This window comes from Marmota marmota, unplaced genomic scaffold, assembly GCF_001458135.2.
Source record: "Marmota marmota marmota unplaced genomic scaffold, marMar, whole genome shotgun sequence".
NCBI classification, from domain to species: domain Eukaryota; kingdom Metazoa; phylum Chordata; class Mammalia; order Rodentia; family Sciuridae; genus Marmota; species Marmota marmota.
In genome coordinates, this window is record NW_026000241.1 from 17,614,738 (window position 1) to 17,633,090 (window position 18,353).

Below are 18,353 nucleotides of genomic sequence, written 5' to 3' on the forward strand. Positions count from 1 at the left end.
AAATGCATATATCAATATATGAACACACATATTTATCAAGGAGTATGCATATTTATTTTCTACTGTTCTGTTCTCACATTAGAGAAAGTTTCTCAGCAATAAAATTAATGCTAATTTTCAGGTTCTGGGTCAAGGCTTATCCAGGTTAAGCTAGCCAATGCACATGATAAATTAGGTGAAGAAATTTGGGGGAATGTGTTTCTTGCATCATATCAAATATATTAATATAAAATAAATTTTATATTCACATGATTTTCTATAACTTCAAGGTAACTATGTAGGTAAACAAATAAGATTATTTTGGTTAGTAGTTTTCTTCAAGTTATGAAGTAAACCTGACATCTGATTAGTGGAAATTAAATATTATCTTTAAATTTCTTGGTTCAAATATTTTAACAAAGTCCCTACCTTTGACAAATACTTAGTAAACAGGTTTATTGAACCTACTATGCTTAACTTTTATTTCAGGATAGTGCTGAAACTTCTGTTAACCTCACCACTTCCTTTGACTGAGAAACTGACTCCTTGAGGGTAGCAAAAAAAAAAAAAAGAAAGAAAGAAAGAAAATCCCTTTGATCCTGAACATCTGCCAAAAGCAACCGTCACCCTCTGCCAAACAAACACAGAAAGCTCAGGCAGAGGAGTATGCATGAGTTCCAGGTGTTTGGGGTTTTCTTGGTAGAACACAAATAGAGGACAAACTGGTGAAAGAGCACACTGGCTAATTCTAACTAAAGTTTCCTAGATGATTTCAGGATAAAGGTTATCAGTTAACAGGAATACTGTCATATTCAATATCAGTAAACTGCATATGCATGATTTGGTAGATGAACTGAAAGTAAGTTCATCTACCTGGTAATAATTCTTCCCTACAGGACAGAAGACAGATTCTAGATGAATAGTGCAGCACTTTCCTTCAAATTGACAGAGGAATAGCTTAGAATACAAATTTGAAGAGAAGGTAATATGCCTTAAGTATAAAGAATGATGGGGCTCAATGGTAGAGCATTTACTTAGCATGTGAGAGAGGCCCTGGGTTTGATTCCCAGCACTTGGGGAGAAAAAAATGCAAAAAAGAAAAAAATAAATGAACCCCCCCCCTCCAAAAAAAACCAAAAAACTTGAAAACCCAAACCTTGCTCACTTATCACTGGGAATATTTGTTTTTAAGTGTGAACCATTCAATTGCTTAAACCAGTAGTATTGCTTTGCATTAAATTGGGTGGTGAGGGCATCTATAGATGTAAATGCACTGGAGTCTTTTTCTTATTCTTTTACTAAATTATGTAATACATGTTTCTAAGTCCTCAGAAAAATAAAGCAGCATCTAACTATGCCTCAAATTTATTTTCTTTTTCAATTATCCATGGTCTTTACAGCCTTCTAGCATTTTCAAAACAAACAATGATATTTAATTTCATTACATGTATCCCCACATGCTTCAAGTTCCCCCCTCTTTTTTTGTGGGGCTAGAAGTGGAACCCAAGGGTCTTGCACAAGCTAGTCAAGTGCTCTACTACTTAGCTATGCCCCGGCTGAGTTTCCATGTCTTAAAGGATAATTAGTTCATGTAGGGAAGCAGAAAGGAGCTAGCATTTCTACTATGTCTATGTCACAAGTATTTTACAGATGATAACTTGTTTAAAAAAAAAAAAAACCTTTTTTTTTTTTTTTTAAAGTTAACTTGGCCAGGTAAAAGGCAGAGATAGAATTCAAACTTAGATCACCTTGACTTCAATCTAATCCCTTTCCAAGATGGCAAGTGAAAGTGTGTCAGGATAGATGAGATCAGGAACTGTTAACACAAGGCACCTGGCCTGGCACAAATGCAGCCATAGTGCAGTCTGTGACGCATGCAGACTAATTTCCACCCTCTTTGCACCCATTTCAAAAATTAATTTCCTTTCCTGTCTTGGCCTCACTACTAAATCACCTTCCCCTACCCTCTGATTCTCCATTCCTGATCTCCAGATTAGATCATTTAATTGTTTGTGTTCTTTATGGCAATTGCATATTCCAGGATAATTCTCATTACAAAGAAAAAACTTTAAAATGTATATACATTTTTCTTTTTTCCTTAGACAAATATGCCACAATAGAAATATTGCCACTACTGTGACCACAACCAAAATGCAGAGCAGTTAGGACATCATATAGGTACACAAGGTTTCTCCCACACAGGAAGCAGTTAATGAATATCAGCTAGCATTTGCAGTGCAAAATAATAAAACAAATTATTTCTTGAAAAATAACAACTCCATAAGTAGCATCTGATCACAAATGAGCCAAAGGTAAATTCAGAATGAACAGAAGAATACTGATGTTTATTTATCACTCTCCCTGTGGTTTTAGTAAAGGATAGGGACAGGGCTACAGAAATCTGGGATCTCTATGTTGATAAGAATTTTTGCCTGAAGAAACAAGGTTAATTCAGAGAGCAGAGGTAGCAAGCCAAGTGAAGTAATTCCCGCAGAGCAGAACAAATGGTACTAATGACCTAATCAATACAGAAATAAGGACAGATTTCCACGACAAATGGCCACAGGTAGCTCTCCTAACAAGTTCAGAAAAACATCACATTCCTTTCATTTAGATCTTCCTTACTATTATTGATGTACTTCATCAAGAATACCTAAATGCTGGCTTTCTGTCAATTCAATATATTAAATAAGTTCACCAAGACTTGGAGTGAAATATATTAGCCCCTTCAAGCTTGCAGGTCTGGGTCTGTCTCAATGCTGTAAATTCCTTGGCTCACAGAACAAACCATTTGATCCTTGCTCAGGCCCAAGGATCTAATCAATAAATGATGAAACAAGTGATATCTTCTCATCTTTTCTTAAAACATCAAAACATCTATTTTCACAGGCAGGTCAAAACAATGAGGTAATGTTTTCTAGTGATTTCAAGAAAATTGATTTTAGAGTTCTCTTCATAGATCGGTCTTGTGACTCTCTGATTATACAAATGGCTATCTGCTGGATATAGTCATCGGTTTTCTCTGCAGTGGGAGCAAGTCACCAGTCTACCATGTTTTATTTGAAATTGTTTCTGGGTCTTAGATAACAGTGCCAAATTACTCCTGGGTGGGTGCTAAGACTCAACTCTTTTTGTTATTACTAGACACATCTTAGAAGGAGGCCTCCTTCATCAGCATCAGAACCTTTCTTACTGTGGATGAGTCACATTAACAGATTATGAAATGCTGAGTGGAATTTTGTATACACAGAGAATTCTGAATCATCCATGCCCAAATCTCTTTTTCAAGTCCTTACTACGCATGTGGCTTATAAAAGGGTCCCACCCTGCTGTACACACAAAGAGCATCTCTAGAAAGGATGGCCCGGGGTCCCTGTGCTCATAGGTGGGCTTGCCCCACTGAATTACTGGCTGTCATGTAAGTACTTATCATATGAGGTTTGGCTATGCTGAGGATGGTCTCCAATTACTCATGAACAAAATACCAAAGACAACTCCAACCTCCTGAAATCACTTCCTGCAGAAGGACTTTATTTATGTGAGGATGACAGAATCAAACCAAAATGGCAATAAGGGCAAAACCAGCAAAACTATGAGCACCAGAAAAAAATAATAAAAAATTAATACAGAGCGTTGGGTCAAGCACTTTATATTTAGTTATAACAACAAACTCATTTTATAAATGAGGCCTCTGATGCTCAGAAGGCTTAAGACAGGTACTGGTAAGTTGCAAACTGGATCTCAGCCCAGGCCTTGGAACTAGTATACTTTTTTAAAAAACTATTCTTGATAAGAGCAACTTCTAAACATTTTGCTCTTATTTTTGTAGCATTAGTCCTTATTTTCAAGGCTAAAGGGGAAAAAAAGCATAATGAAAATTCATGGACAATACAGTAACAAACAGATCCATGACTATTATACAAAATGTCATTATTGAATCATAACAGTGATAAACTGGAAGGGATCTAAAACATCATCTGCTTGCTTTACAGATAACTTCTAAAAATAGGTACATTCACTGCACAAAATTTTAGCAAGTTGTCGGGTCATGAACCAGGTTGGGGTAATGAATCCAGATATTTCTCTATCTTCAAATACCCAAATCTTTTCTCTTTTCTAATAGAAAGAACTGCAGCACTTCAAAAAAAAAAAAAAAAGTCATCCTTCAGGTGACCTACACATCAAATGTTTTACTCCTCTGTTCCTCTGTGGTTTTCCTACAGAACCACTTATAATTCTGTTTCCCTTTAATCACATACACTATTTTTAAAAGACTTTTCTGGAAAAAAATTCCAGTTTCCTTTTTTCAAACACACAATATAGAAATTCACAAATTTATAATCCCAACACAATTAAAATCGATTGTAGCCCTAGCAAGTAACAAAGTAAATATATGACTCTGTGGGATCAACAAAGGAGAATATGAATGGGACATCATAGTCCCAGGTACATAATTTTAGCTGACCTTAACTTTCTCATTAGAGATGCACCTAACTAATGGTTTTAGTTTGTGGCCTACTACCATCAATCCAATTTCCCCCACAAAACTTACCAGTGCTGCTTTCTCTTTATGCTTGTTTTCAGGGAAAAATATGTTTCTACCCTCAGAGTATACTCTGTTGATTTTCCTAATTAATTTTATTGGTTAAAAAAAGATTTTTTTCTAACTTATCAAAACTAATTCATACTGCTTTACTGTTTGGGAAATCATCTGTCAATCATTTTGGATTTTCCTTAGACTTTCAATCATTCAATCCATTGTTCAAAACATTTAAAATGTATTCACTTTCCCCAGATGTCCACAACATCTTATATAGCAAGGTTTCTCAAATATTTAGCACAAGATCCAACACACAAGAAAGTTTCCTTACATATTTGAAAAATTAAGAATGAATGAATAAAAAAACAATAAATATCTGGAGCGAGGATAAGTCTGGATGACTATCACACAAAAACTTGGCTGACCTTGCAATTTATTTATATGGACATTCCTTTACTCTGATCCAGTGTGTCCCTAATATATTCTGCTGGGTGTCCTAATGAGAACGCCTGCTGTACTTTTCTATGTATTCCTAAAATCTGTCATTCACATAGAATGTGCCCTTCATCTCTCTAAAATAAGATTCCAGATTTGGGTTTTCTTTAGGAAGTGGATGATTGAGTGAAAGATCATTCAGTCAGTACACTTACTTAGAGTTTCTTAAAATGTAGGAAATTAAGGAAGCAAACTCTTTTCTTTTTTTTTTTTTTTTTTTTTTTTTGTTTTGTTTTGTTTGGTACCAGGGTGTGAACACAGGGTTTGAACACACTTAACTACTGAGCCACATCCCTAGCCATTTTTTGTATTTTATTTAGAGACAGGGACTGGATGAGTTGCTTAGGGCCTTGCTAAGTTGCTGAGGCTGGCTTTGAACTCAAGATCCTCTTGTCTCTGCCTCTGAAGCAGCTAGGTATTTCACACTTACTCAGCTACATCCCTTCCTTTCCAACAAAATTATTTTCAAAAATATAATTTTTACAGATATATATATATATATATATATATATATAATCCAGTTCTTAATGAGACCTTGGGTCAATTATGTGGTTTGCCACTTAAGTCAGATTAATCCTAACATCTTTCCCATGTAGCAGAAAAAGAAGGGCTACTCTCCTACCATTTGGTGAAAGCTGTTCCAAGACACAAAGGGATCTGGAACCCCCTGATTTGCTAGTATTGTCTTCCTGCTTTCCCTCACACCCTGCCTTCTAGTTCAGCACTGCCTACTTGCTCAGTCTCTGAGAGGAGTGAAGTCTTTCCACACATGCTGGATCTCTTTCACCAGATTGAATCCCTCCAGAAGTACATATGCAGTGAGGATGAGAAGCCTTCAGCTCTGTGTGCCAACAATGTGAAAATTTCTTGTGAACTTACCTTTGCCTTATCCTGTCTTCGAAGACAGCAACAACTTTTGAGTTGTAATTTGTAATTTCCCTCCACATGGATAGAAAAGTGACATATGTATTCTGCTTAAACATACTGAAATTTAAGAGGCCTCATTATTTCCATAGACCTCCTCTTCATCTCCTGAGATCTGAAGAAGAAACTTCTTTGTAGGAGGCAAAATAATCTCTCGTACAGTAACAGTGCTATAGATAAGGACATCTCTTTGTTCTTTCAGAAAGATGAATGTCAAATCTACTTAAGCTGAAATTTCAGGGAGAAATACAATTAAAACTTCACTTAGAGCATTTAAATCCTGAATATTAGATGCCATCAAGAGTATAAAGGTCAATTTTTAATTCAATGAACGTTGATGAAATGTCTGGTATGTGGAAGCATATACTAGCCCAGGAGTGCTAAGGACAGTGGAAAAATATATTGGGGAATGGGCTTTTGGGACATGTATACTATGTTGATACTAGCTCTCCCCCGTCTTCTCCTCTCTGGACGTATGCATTTTTAAAAATGTGTTTCCCAGCAAATATTTTGATAGCAAAGAAACATAAATGTATTGTCAGTCATCTGAGAATGTTCATGGGCTAACTTTCTGATTTGTATGAGCCCCCGAAGAATGGCTGACATCCAAATTATAAGAGAAAATGAAATGCAGGTATCTGATGCTTTTAGTGTTCGTCTGACTGATCTTCTCCTGTGCTGAATACTGCTTGTAGGTCTCCATTTCCTGATTGATAGGGAAGGCAAGTGTTTAAACCCCAATTATGAGAGAAGTCTCTTCCCTCCTCCAGCCATATTTGCACAGGCACAGTGCTGACTCATTAAGTAAAATTATATGCAGATACTCTAGGATTAGAGGCCAAATCAGCTGCTCTGTCCAAACAGCTCACCCAGTTCTCAGAGACAAGAACCAAAACCTTCTGTGAAAGTGACAGGGAGCCCCTCCGCAAGCCCACAGCTCCATTTGCTTTGTCAAACAGTAGAAATTATTTCCACCTCTCAAGCCACCCTGAACATGCCACTGGCTTCCACTGAATAGGGCAGGATTCAAGGTTATTCCTCTGTGAAGCCTTTACAGATGCTTCACTTAAAGATTTGGTTGTTTAGCTTCCCTATTGAGATGTTGGAAATTATACACATAAAATGTTCTGGAAAAATAATAGCTGTATGTTCACTTTTAGACAACTCTGAGCTGGCCATTTCTTTTCCCCTTATAAACAAATGGAAAGATAAGGACCTTATTAGACATCATGATCCTTATATAATAAACACCTCTGAGATTATTTACTGATTTGGCCTTTGATTTTTCAAAGGCAAGGAAAGAATCAATCTAGTCATCAACTTTAACTATCATATTTTTTTTATAGGATAGCAATGGGATAGAGCTGTACTTTAAATTACTAGAAAAAAAAATTCTTAAAGGGAACTATATCTCATTTATGTAACAACATTAAGTCTCTTTCTAAAGCTTTTTAAGAAAGAATCATGGTTTCTTTTTGCAATAATACCCATATGTCAGGTGCTTTTGTTTTGCTTTGATCCTGCAAGGTAGATCTAATTCCCATTTTACAAATGAGAAAATTGAAACAATGAGGAATTAACTAAATTGCTATTCTTGGAAGTAGTAAGTTGCTTAGATTGGATATTGGACTGATGCTATTACACAATTTTCCCTGCAGAAACTATGAAGTATAGAGGCTTCAAGTCTTGGTCTCTGAGGTCACACTATTAGTTATTTATATGGACCCAGAGGGTAGACACCAGGACCAAATACCAACTCAGGTGATGGATTTCATGTTTATGTAGGTAGGTGTGTAGAGAAGTGAGATTTGGAAGCACCACATTTTTTCCTCTAGACCTTTTATTTTAATACAAATTTTGAGTATTTCTCCAACAATGCAGAATCTCGTGGAGATCTAGGCACCACCATGATAAAGACTTTCTTCGTTTCACACAGAGGTTGGCTGCTCACTCTTGAATGAGCTTCCAACAGATCTTTGGGATACAACCTCTCCATTAGGGTTTTGTTTGGTTTGGTTTTTGGTGGTGTTGGGGATCAAACTCAGGATCTTCCGCATACTAGGCAAGTGCTCTACCCAATGAGCTATATCCCCAGTCCTCTCCATTAGTTTTAACCTGAATTTCAATTTAAAACTGAATTCAAAACAATTGTCTACAGTTTCGAACATCATATCTGACAAAAAACAGTTTGCAATCATTTGTGAAATAAAATAATCCCCTCTTGGAAGAGTGTTTATATAATTTTCTTAGATGATGTATAAGACTTTTATAACATATAAACTCTGTCAAATTAACTATGCATATTTTTCCACTTCTTGGTGTTTAATAAAATTACTAAAACAGAAATCATCTATAGTTATGAATAAAGACAATGCTTGCAATAATAATTAAAAATAAAGGCATTCAATTGTTAGAGGGCTAAAAACCAGGGGTAAACCAGGGGTATACCAGGGCAAGCAGGTCGCTGTAGCTTGTACATGCAACATAATAACATGTTGTATTTTTTCTTATCTTTCCAGATGTCTGTGGGTGATTATGCAAAAATTGGAAAAAGATTTTAATCTTCCCAAAGAAAATTCATTATGACCAAAGTTAAATTGGCACAGAAATGAATAAAATGAAGAATCATTAATGCCAACTAGTTGTTTGCAGTGGAATATATGAATTTAGTACAATACTAGTTGTTTGGTATTTTCCTAAAATTCTTCTAACATCAGCTTCTTTAAATAAATTAAAAAAATAAAATATGAAAACATAAGATAATCGAATGTAAGAGTGTTAGCTCATTTGTTCCTGTAGGCCAGGTAAAAGAAGCAGGATCATAGATATGACTGCAGAATCCTGATAATTCATTAATTTGGCAGAATATAATAGCAATTTTATTACAACTATGTGCTACACTGGCTTAAGGAGTCATGATTTGACTATAAATTGAAGTCTCCTTTCTCTAAAATAAATAAATAAATAAATAAATAAATAAATAAATTTCCACTTTTCAACAGAGAACATTTTTAAAAGCTTCTTCTAAAGAAGCCATGAGCAGTTAAAGCTTGCAAATGGTGCAGAAATCATGATCTGTCATATACTCATATGGAATCTACTGGGTTTTTTTTGTCCAACAGCTTTTAAAAAATATTTACTTAGTTAGTTAGTTAGTTTTAGGTGGATACGATATCTTTATTTTATATTTATGTGGTGCTGAGAATCAACCCTAGTGCCTCATGCATTCTAGGCGAGCACTCTACCACTGAGCCAGAACCCCAGCCCCTGTTCAACAGCTTTTTGATGATTAAATTCAATTCAATGCCAGCACCACTGGGATTTCCACCAAAGTTATGTACATATTAACAAGCAAAATGCTAAGAAAAAATATACCAATATAGAATATTTTCATAAAATAAACATTATAACTTCATATGAGAATTTTTATCTTATGGTTTTAGAAACATAAAAAGCTAAAAAAAATTAATTTGATAGCTTTTTATTTTGCCAATAAAAGGTAAACAGGAAAAGTAGTGGGGTTTCACTGAGTTAACCTGCCCCTCCTCCACCTCCTGCTGACCAGTGACCTAATTTTTCCTAGATCTATGGTAACAAGGTGGAGATCATCTGAATGCATCTTGAGATAGTGAATGCAAATAAAAATATTGGATGAATAGATGATCCCTAGGCCCTTTGATATCAAGGGCTGTTTTATTTGGACATGGGAACATACAACTTTTAGGAATTGATGTTTAGTTTTTTCTTTAAAGACATTGAAATATCATACCTCAGTTATTTATGTTGATTTTTAATTTCAGCTAGGTCAAAATATGTCAACATGAATTAATTTTTTTTCCCCTTTAACATCTGATTCTGTGGACTGCCATGTCTTGAAGTAAGTGTATCTGGGCAATTAGAAGGAAATCTACTTAGTATTCCTTTGGGTTCTGTTTTTCAAGAGATGATTCTTGTTCTTATCTCAGGTATTTAGTATGTAATAAAGAAGCAACCAACTATAAACAAAAGTAAAAGAATGCTCATCCATTAAGAATTCTAACACTGAATTTGGTGATGTCGCCACTTTTTCTCTTTTGAGGCCCTTATCACAAGGGATGAGAGAGAGATGATGGGGCTTACCTAGGTAGATAAGCTCTGTAAGTCTCAATGAAAAAGCTGCAGGAAAAAAGATGATCTATTACACAATGCGAATCTGCATAGAAACCTGTCCCACAATATGCCAATTTAACTTCTATAAAATTTGCCAAAATACTTGAAATATGGAGTGATGCAATTGACTGACTATTAAAAATCTTCGATTCCGTCTCTAAAACCAAATTTTGTTTGCAATTATCTTAAAAACCAAGATTATTATTTACGGAAGTGATTACATTAACAAAATCATAATATTTTGTGTGTTAACCACAATGAATTTCTAAATTTGGGAATGTGGTAAAAGATCTGTTTTGGAAAAAAAAATATGAATACGCCCTTTCCCCCTCTACCTGGAGAATATGAAATGATTTTCTGTTGCTAGATAAGAGGAACAACTGTTAAGTTTTTAAATGCCATCTGCGTCTATGACTGAGGAATAATTATGAATATATGCCTTCAGTGAGACAATTTTGAACTAATTTTTCAGCATTTTAATAAGTCACAATTGCAATTTTATCTTAATTTTGATTACAAAACTCATAAAAATCTTATAAACCTGTCGCATTGTCATGTATATCAAGTGGGGTTATAAAAACTGTCAGAAACTTCCTGTTTCCTAGGAAAAGTGTGTAGAAGAATTTAAAATATTGATCTATTATGACCACAGACAATGATTAACATTCTCTCCACCTGGCAATAATAGAATCTATGCTATTAGAAAATATTAGAATTTATGCTATAGAAAAGAAGGAACATTAGGATGCTAAGGATTCAAACTGAAAGCAAACAGCCAGTTTGGTGTATTCAAGACACCACCACCACCACCCCCCCTTTTTTTTTTCAATATCCCTTCTATTGTCCCAATGTAATTATTTCTATTCATTTTTGTTGTTGTTGTTGTTGTTTTGCCTGTATAGCTTTTCTCCTAGGCACAGATATGTCCCAGTAATTTTAGAAAGAGGTGCATTCAAAATGTTATATGGGCATTTTTATGGCTTAAGAAAATATCTCCAGACCACAGAGGATTTTGAGACCACAAGATAACAATTCTGCTAATATTAAAAACTACTGAATGAAAGTGATACTGTCTCAAGTACTTCTTTATCAAGCTTAATGTGTATACAATTGCAATCCTTAAGAGCCCTTATCTAATGCTCATAGGAATGAAATGGCTGTGATGTAAAGACAAATATTAAATACTTCAATATCAACGGCCAAGATTTCTTCAATATGAGCCAAATTAATCTAAATTATAATGCTGAGGCACTGAAATAAATTGTTTGAACTTAGCATAAACAAGTCTTAAAAGACCTAATACTCAGAAGCAAAGAATCCCTGAGAAAAACAAATTCAGTTGCAGGTATGTCTTGCTAATATTTATTTTTACCTTTAATGGTCCTTCATCATTTACTTATATCACTGTTTACAAACTCATTTTTCATATTTAAGGTGAAACGATAGATTGAAAAAAGAAAGCGAAGAAATGCAGAGGTTCTGGAACTACAGATTTCTTTAAAAAAAAATAAAGATCCTTTGTCTTAAGAGAGGAAGTGTGGGTTTTATATGTATCATCACTGGCTTAAGTATGTTAGGAACTTCCCATGTGATATACTGCATATATATGGAAGCCAATTCTTTTTGTGATTAGAGATTCACGAATTCTTAAGCACGCTACCACCGTGTGGTACCAGTTAGAAAGATGCCCGTACTTACCATCTGAAGAAATGGCTTTCAGAGTCGACATCACTTTGGAGCCCCACACACATTCTTTCCTAACCTTGTCACAAAGCAGATCTGAATTACACTGACTTATACCCAAGCAGCTCATTTGCAGTTTCCGACCTCATAGACTTCAAACTGTCTCCTTGTCCTAAGGAATTCTTACTCATATTCATGCCTGGCTATGTTGCGTGTTGTGTCTTCAGTGGCTGACTCATTCCACTCTTTGCTCATGTAGCTTATCATTATCTTGTCCACAGACAAAATGCATATGGAATTCAAATGAGGTTGCCCACTGACATGAGAAGCTTAAAAAAGGTATCAGCACTATGATCCAAATGGCATGACCACAAAGGAAAAGAGGACGACCAGTGTGGACTGTCCGTCCAATCCCCAGAAGGACTAAGTTGGAAAGGCAAACAAAAAAACAAACAAAATCACAGTATCCCCTTGTGATGTATTTCCCTTAGTAGTTTATTTGGGGGGGGCGGGGGCGGTGATTTTCACACACACACACACACACACACCACACAAAAAAAATGGCAAAAATTAAGAACAACTTTGTACATCATTCTAATAGCTTCATTAATAAATAATTATATGACTTACTTCCCCATTTAATATAAACTGCTCACATTCTCTCACGCTTATTAATTTTGAAACTACTTAAGCATCTTGTCTAATTAGCTTCACTCAGAACAAAGAAATAAACTGATTATGGCATGGTGTTAGTATGAAAAGTAACAACAAAGACCTTTCTGATTAAACATTCTCACTTTCTACCTGAAGAAAGGTGTTTTGTGTATAGGCAAACTCTGCAGACAGGTGGCTTCTTGTATCTCACATATTACAATGTTAAGATATTCTTCCCCTCATTATGACATTCCAAAAGTTTCCAATGCTGCCTCTGCTATCTACATTTAAAAAATAGTTAGCCTTTAGAAAGATAATCCTTGGTGTTTATCTCCAAGTTGAAGACACAAAACAAGCAAAATATTCTATCAAGTTCAAACAAAACTTCCTGTTTCATTTAGTTGCCATGATTCTAGACAAGACATCAAGTTCATAAAAGAAAAACAGTTCACAAGGCAGAGCTTCAGGTTATCACTGTACCTTAAAGGATGTTAGTTATTTTATTCCCAGAATGTTCTATTAGCTCCAAGGCATCCACTGGAACAATATTTTAGTAATTTGAGATTATTTCTCTACTTTTTCTATCCAAGATTCTGACACTTGTATTAAAACTAGTAGGAATGCAGGAACTCTTTCGTTAGATCTCCTTCAAGTTTTAAGGAAATCAAATTATTGAGTCTTCTTTCTAAGAACTAGTAAAAAGGATTATGAAAATATCAAACTATTCATGTATAGTTTTCTCACTAACATCAATTGATTTCCATTAATACAATATTAGGACCTGATTAAAATTACCTTACCCACCAGCCACTCTTTACCTTTCCAAATATCCTTCTCCAGTATCCATAATCACATACTGCTCTCTTTCCTCATGCTTCTTTTATTGCTGAGTGAGGTGCTTGCTCCTTCATTAAATAGCATTAAAAATAGACTGCACAGAAGTCCCCAGTGGAGCATGCTCTAACAGGGCTAATGCCACAGTTCTCAAGGTAACCATACTCAATTGGGATCTAAGAGAGAAAGTCACTGGGAGATCAGCAATTTGCAAATCTAATAGCATACACAAACCTGTCTGGATCTGAGCTGAATGTTGTAAAAGAGAAATCAGCATGCAGTGAAATTAAGTCACTAAGAAACTGAAAGTCAATTCCAGGAACCTTATAAGTTTTTTTAAAAATATGCCTCACCCAAACAAAGTACTCTGTTAAATAAGCATTCATCTCCAGTAACTTAGTTCTTCTATTCATCAAATGACATCAATCATGCCAGAGGATAAACTGAGTCGTGCATCTGTAGCAGTCCAAATGCTTTTAAAAATTGCATTTAAAACAAATCATAATGGCATTGACAAGCAAAGATAGTAACAGATTATTCTTTGGTACCTTTTGTTATATGGATGGGTAGATCTCCAAGAATACACCTAAACCCATTCTCTACACAATTAAAAATATCTTGTTAGTCACATTGATAAGAAGTAAAATAATGTGATAACAAAGGAAATATAAGATCAAACACAAGCAAATACATACCTTGAAAACCTACATAAATCTGAAAAGTATACACAATCACTCACATGCAATCCCACATTAGGAATGCGGCAGAAGCAATTTCTGTTAAAATAGTAGATTACTTCGCTATTTGAACAAAACATAGCTAGAGCTCTCAGCTTTCAAATGACTGTTTTCCATGAAAATGACATTAGCTAAAATCCTATTAGGACATGCAAGCTCTGTGGTAATACAAATACAGGGGATCAAAGGAATAGATGCATTTATTTTAAAGTGTGTGTCAAAGGTATTCTGACTTTTACTAAATAAAAAATGATTTCCTGTCATCTTCACTTTCTGTTTACTTAAAACAATCATAGCAGTTTTATTCTCCGAGGCAGATGAGAAAGAGGTGAGGATCTTTTGGATTTATTCTCTTTTTGAGCACAATTCTACACAGATTCATTTCAACTTTGGGTAATGCCATTCTTATTTGGAGAAACTAAAGTGTTACACCAAAACACTTAAAAAAACCAAAAATCAAAATGAGTTTCTACAGTCTAAACACAACCTCATGAAAGTAATTTCTACCAGTTTTGCACTGCACAGAGCTTCCCATGCCTATAAATTTCAATTACCCCCTCTGTTTCTCCTTTTAAACTTGTATCTTTCAGAAGGTGGTCAAATACTAAACCTGAGCAGTTGACACTTCCACACCAGCTTTATTTCTATGCATAAACACTGAGTGAGTCAATTTTTCCTCCCAAGAAACTTTTTAAACAACTGCCTACTTCAGCTCAATTCTACCACCATTTCTACAATAAGATATTAAATTGGGGGTTGCAATGAAACAACATCAAGAGTGTAAAATTAAAAACCTCTTGGGAACCCAAGACCTTAGTCCTTCGAGGGCAATATTATAACTCTCTACCTTTTTCTATAACTCTCTTTCAGATGAATTAAGAGCATCTGAAACTTTCTATGTTGAAACCTACATAAATCACTGAAAACTTCTGTGATGAAAAATATTGTCATTTTCAATTTCCAGCTTTCCACTTCTGCCTGATTTGGGGGAAGGGAAGCCCACCCATCCCTTCACCAAACACGGAAACACAATACATGGACAACAACACCAGCTTTCTACAAACACAAAGAAGAAATGCAGAGGAGAGACAATTCTAAAGAAAAGCACAGTTATATGCCAGAAAGAAAGAAAAGAACCCAATGAAAGGCGTGCACATTCATGTTGGAAGACTTATTACCTTGACGAACAGTGGATATCCCCCCAGCTTCTTGGTGTCTTGGTTGATTTGATTTAGCTTTTGGCTTTTATTAATATTGTTGTTTCTTAATGATTGATTTGGCTGGATTGGTTTTGTTTTGTTTTTGGCTTCCTTTTCTGTTGTTGGATTTTTTTTTTTTTTTGGTCGATTTATTTAACTGCTAGTTAAGAGCTTTCTGCATAGTGGGCTGGGATACCGCACAGCTGTGGCAGCCAGGCTGGGGCTGCAGCGACTGGGGCTTGCGCGCCCGCTGCCCCTGCGGCTGATCGCCGCTCCGGCTCCGGATGCACTCAGGGTGCCGCCACCGCCGCTTCCTTCTCTTCCCCGCTGGCTGCAGAGAGTGAATATGCCCCGGCCTCCTGTCTGCTCTTCTGTCTGTACTTCTGTCAGTCTGACCGGCAGTCAGTCAGTCTGGCAGCTCAGCGCAGGATTCTCGCCTTGCTGCGCTCTGCTCTTGAAGCTGTCACTCTCTCAGAATGCCAGTCTTTGCGTTGGTCTATCCGCCCCTCAGAGTCCCTTGATCCCACCAGCAATGCAGGGTCTCTCTTGCCGTCTTCTGTGCCTATACTGCCTCTCCTACTCTGAGCCCCTGGCCACTTCCCTCGGTCAGAGGAGGGCGTCTGGAGGGAGGGTGCACACAAGTGTTTCTTTCTCTCTTTCTATCCTCTATTTCTGTGTCTGTCTCTGCCTACTGAGTCAGCCAGAGTCTCTCTCTCTCTCTCTCTCTCTCTCTCTCTCTCTCTCCTCTTTCTCTTTCTCTCTCTCTCTCTCCTCTCTCTCTCCGGTCCTCTCCTCCCTTTCTCGGGCTGTCTGGTTGCTCCCACCTGTCCGTCGCTTTGCCAGTCCCACTCAGAGTCAAGTCAGCCAGCCTCGATCGGTCCCACAGTCCCGCGTCCCCTGCCCGACCGCCTCGGTCGTCTGTCCCTTGGCTGGTCCGTGCCCTCCCACGCGGCTGGCACTGTCGCCGGGGGCGGCGCCCTGCTCCTCCCTGCAGCCGCGGATGGGTCCGGTCCCCGCCCAGGCTGAGGGCAAAGCGAATGTTGCACGTGGCCGCACAGTTGCACGGGCCTGAGACCCGGGTTTCTTGACCCGCCACACCCGAGAAGTGGCAGAAGCTGGGTGTCTGTCAATGCCTTGGGCCTTTCTGCTACCGCGTGCGACCAGAGCTGGCTAAAACCGAGTGCAGGCACCTGCTTGGTGCTCCAGGCGCTCGTGGCGCTACCCATTCCCGGGACAGCTCTCCGCGAACCCCAAGGCTGGAGACAAAGCGCATGAGCCACGCGCGGCAGCGTGAGCATCATTAATCAGAGAAAACTGGCACGTTGCCCCCTGCCCCTCCACACCGCCTCCCCGCTCCCAGCCTGCAGGCGCGAGTTCCTCCCGCCCCCCATGCATAAGCTCTCCAGCGTACCGCTATCAGGGGTGCCTCCTCGACTCCTGGGGACACTTGGGAAGCCTTGCACCGTTCCTTCCCTTCAGCGCTCACTCTCCAGGGCAACTCTGCAGAGACAATCCCACAATAATAACACCTCACCCCACCAGAATGAATCCGAAGCCTCAGAGTTCTTAGAGATTCTCAGCTTTGGCTTTGAGCAAGACCAAAAGTCCGGTAGCGCAGCGCCAAGTGCTCTGCGTGTGGGCGACTGCCCAGACCGCAGCCCGCTTGAGCACTGAGTTAGAATCAGCAAGGTGCCTTAGAAACCCGGTAGGGTAGGGGGCAGGGTAGGGCTTGGGGCAGGGAACAGAGTTGACACCTGAAGAAATAAAAGCCTTGATTTTCCTGTTTGTTTTGGAGATGTACTGTCTATTTTTATAATCTGTAATTTATTTATTTTTATTGTCGCCGGACACACTTTGGAAAAAAAAGAAAGAAAGAGAAAAACCGCGTAGTGAAAGAGAGGGAATAAAATTTTCGGAATACCGCCCACTCCTCCTGAGTGACTGTAGAGCCTACTTTTCCAACGTTATAGGTCACCAGCCAAGAGACAGTACCACTCTAGCTTTCTGCCCCCGACTGAGATCCAGGCATTTGATTCTGGGCTTCTTTGCTAGGTTATTATTAATGTGCAGGAAAATTGTAGTTGTACACTCCTGCATGGAATTGCCAAAGCTCACATTGATGATATCCAGCAATTCAGCTTCTGAAATGTAGACACTGAATAACTATGAATCGGGTGCAATGAATGCCCATCCCACAATAAACTGAACAGGAGAAAAATCAAGTTTTACCAGCTGCAATTAGTAACCCCCTGAATAGACAACAAATAAATAACTAGCATAAAACATGTCATGAAAATGTCTATATCTTATGTTCCACTTATTGACACCCACTCCTAATGTCAGACTCCATAAACAGATTTATTAAAAGATGTGCCTTCCACATTGTTATGAAATTATGATTTCCACAAACGGTTTTGTGGCCATGTTCACAAATGCTAAGTTATTGATTTTCAATCTTAATTTATGTGTACTTCTAGAAAATGTAATACAATAGAGTAAGGTTATACTAGACTTTGAAGAATACTTATTTTCAACTCTTAGAAATTTTCTCCTTGAGATTTTAGTCCCTGCTAAATAAATGAATCTACTGTGTAAGGTATCAGACACACCAAACCTAAAGAATTCAGGACTATTATCCATCCCCATCATTCCTACTCAGTCATTTCCCAAAACATTTTGTAAGTATTTTTTCAGCCATATAAAACTTAATGGAAAATTATTAGAAGTATTTTGAATTTGATTCCATTTCCTTCATCTCAAATCACATTCTGAAAGCCTGGTTATCTACATGGGAAATTGTGCCACGTTGTGCCATAAATGCATATGATTAACAGCACATGGAAGATTTCTTCTGGATGTGACCACAGCTAAGCATCTCCCGAAAGGAAAGACAGGTCAACAATTAACAGGAAACCTTAGCAGCTTGCACAGTCTTTCTGCAAGAAATTAGATCCCACACTAAGAATTTACTAAACCAACGCAACTCAGTCCTATAAACTGGATTAAAAATTATAACCACTGACTGGTGAAAGGAAGAACTCAGTATTTTTAGTAGAAACTCCAGTGATAAGATAGAAGAATAAAACAATATTTCCAGATCTCAGCAATGCATAGATGAACTTGTTGATAAAATTTATTGCACTATCTCATGGAATTTAA

General features: G+C 37.4%; 1 protein-coding gene across 19 annotated transcripts in view; it reads right to left on the bottom strand.

Moving 5' to 3' along the window:
- The window catches only part of Arpp21 (cAMP regulated phosphoprotein 21), a 148,183-nt gene extending 131,385 nt beyond the window's left edge, over positions 1-16,798 (bottom strand). For 9 of the 19 annotated variants that reach the window (XM_048795178.1, XM_048795174.1, XM_048795171.1 and 6 more), the window contains exon 1: positions 15,174-15,996. The gene's annotated coding sequence lies outside the window, so the exon portion shown is untranslated. Of the gene's footprint in view, positions 1-11,785; positions 12,229-13,242; positions 15,130-15,173; positions 15,997-16,605 lie in introns of those variants that run through there. The other 10 variants (XM_048795176.1, XM_048795164.1, XM_048795181.1 and 7 more) reach the window with 8 other exon arrangements.
- Between the last annotated feature and the right edge of the window lie 1,555 nt (positions 16,799-18,353).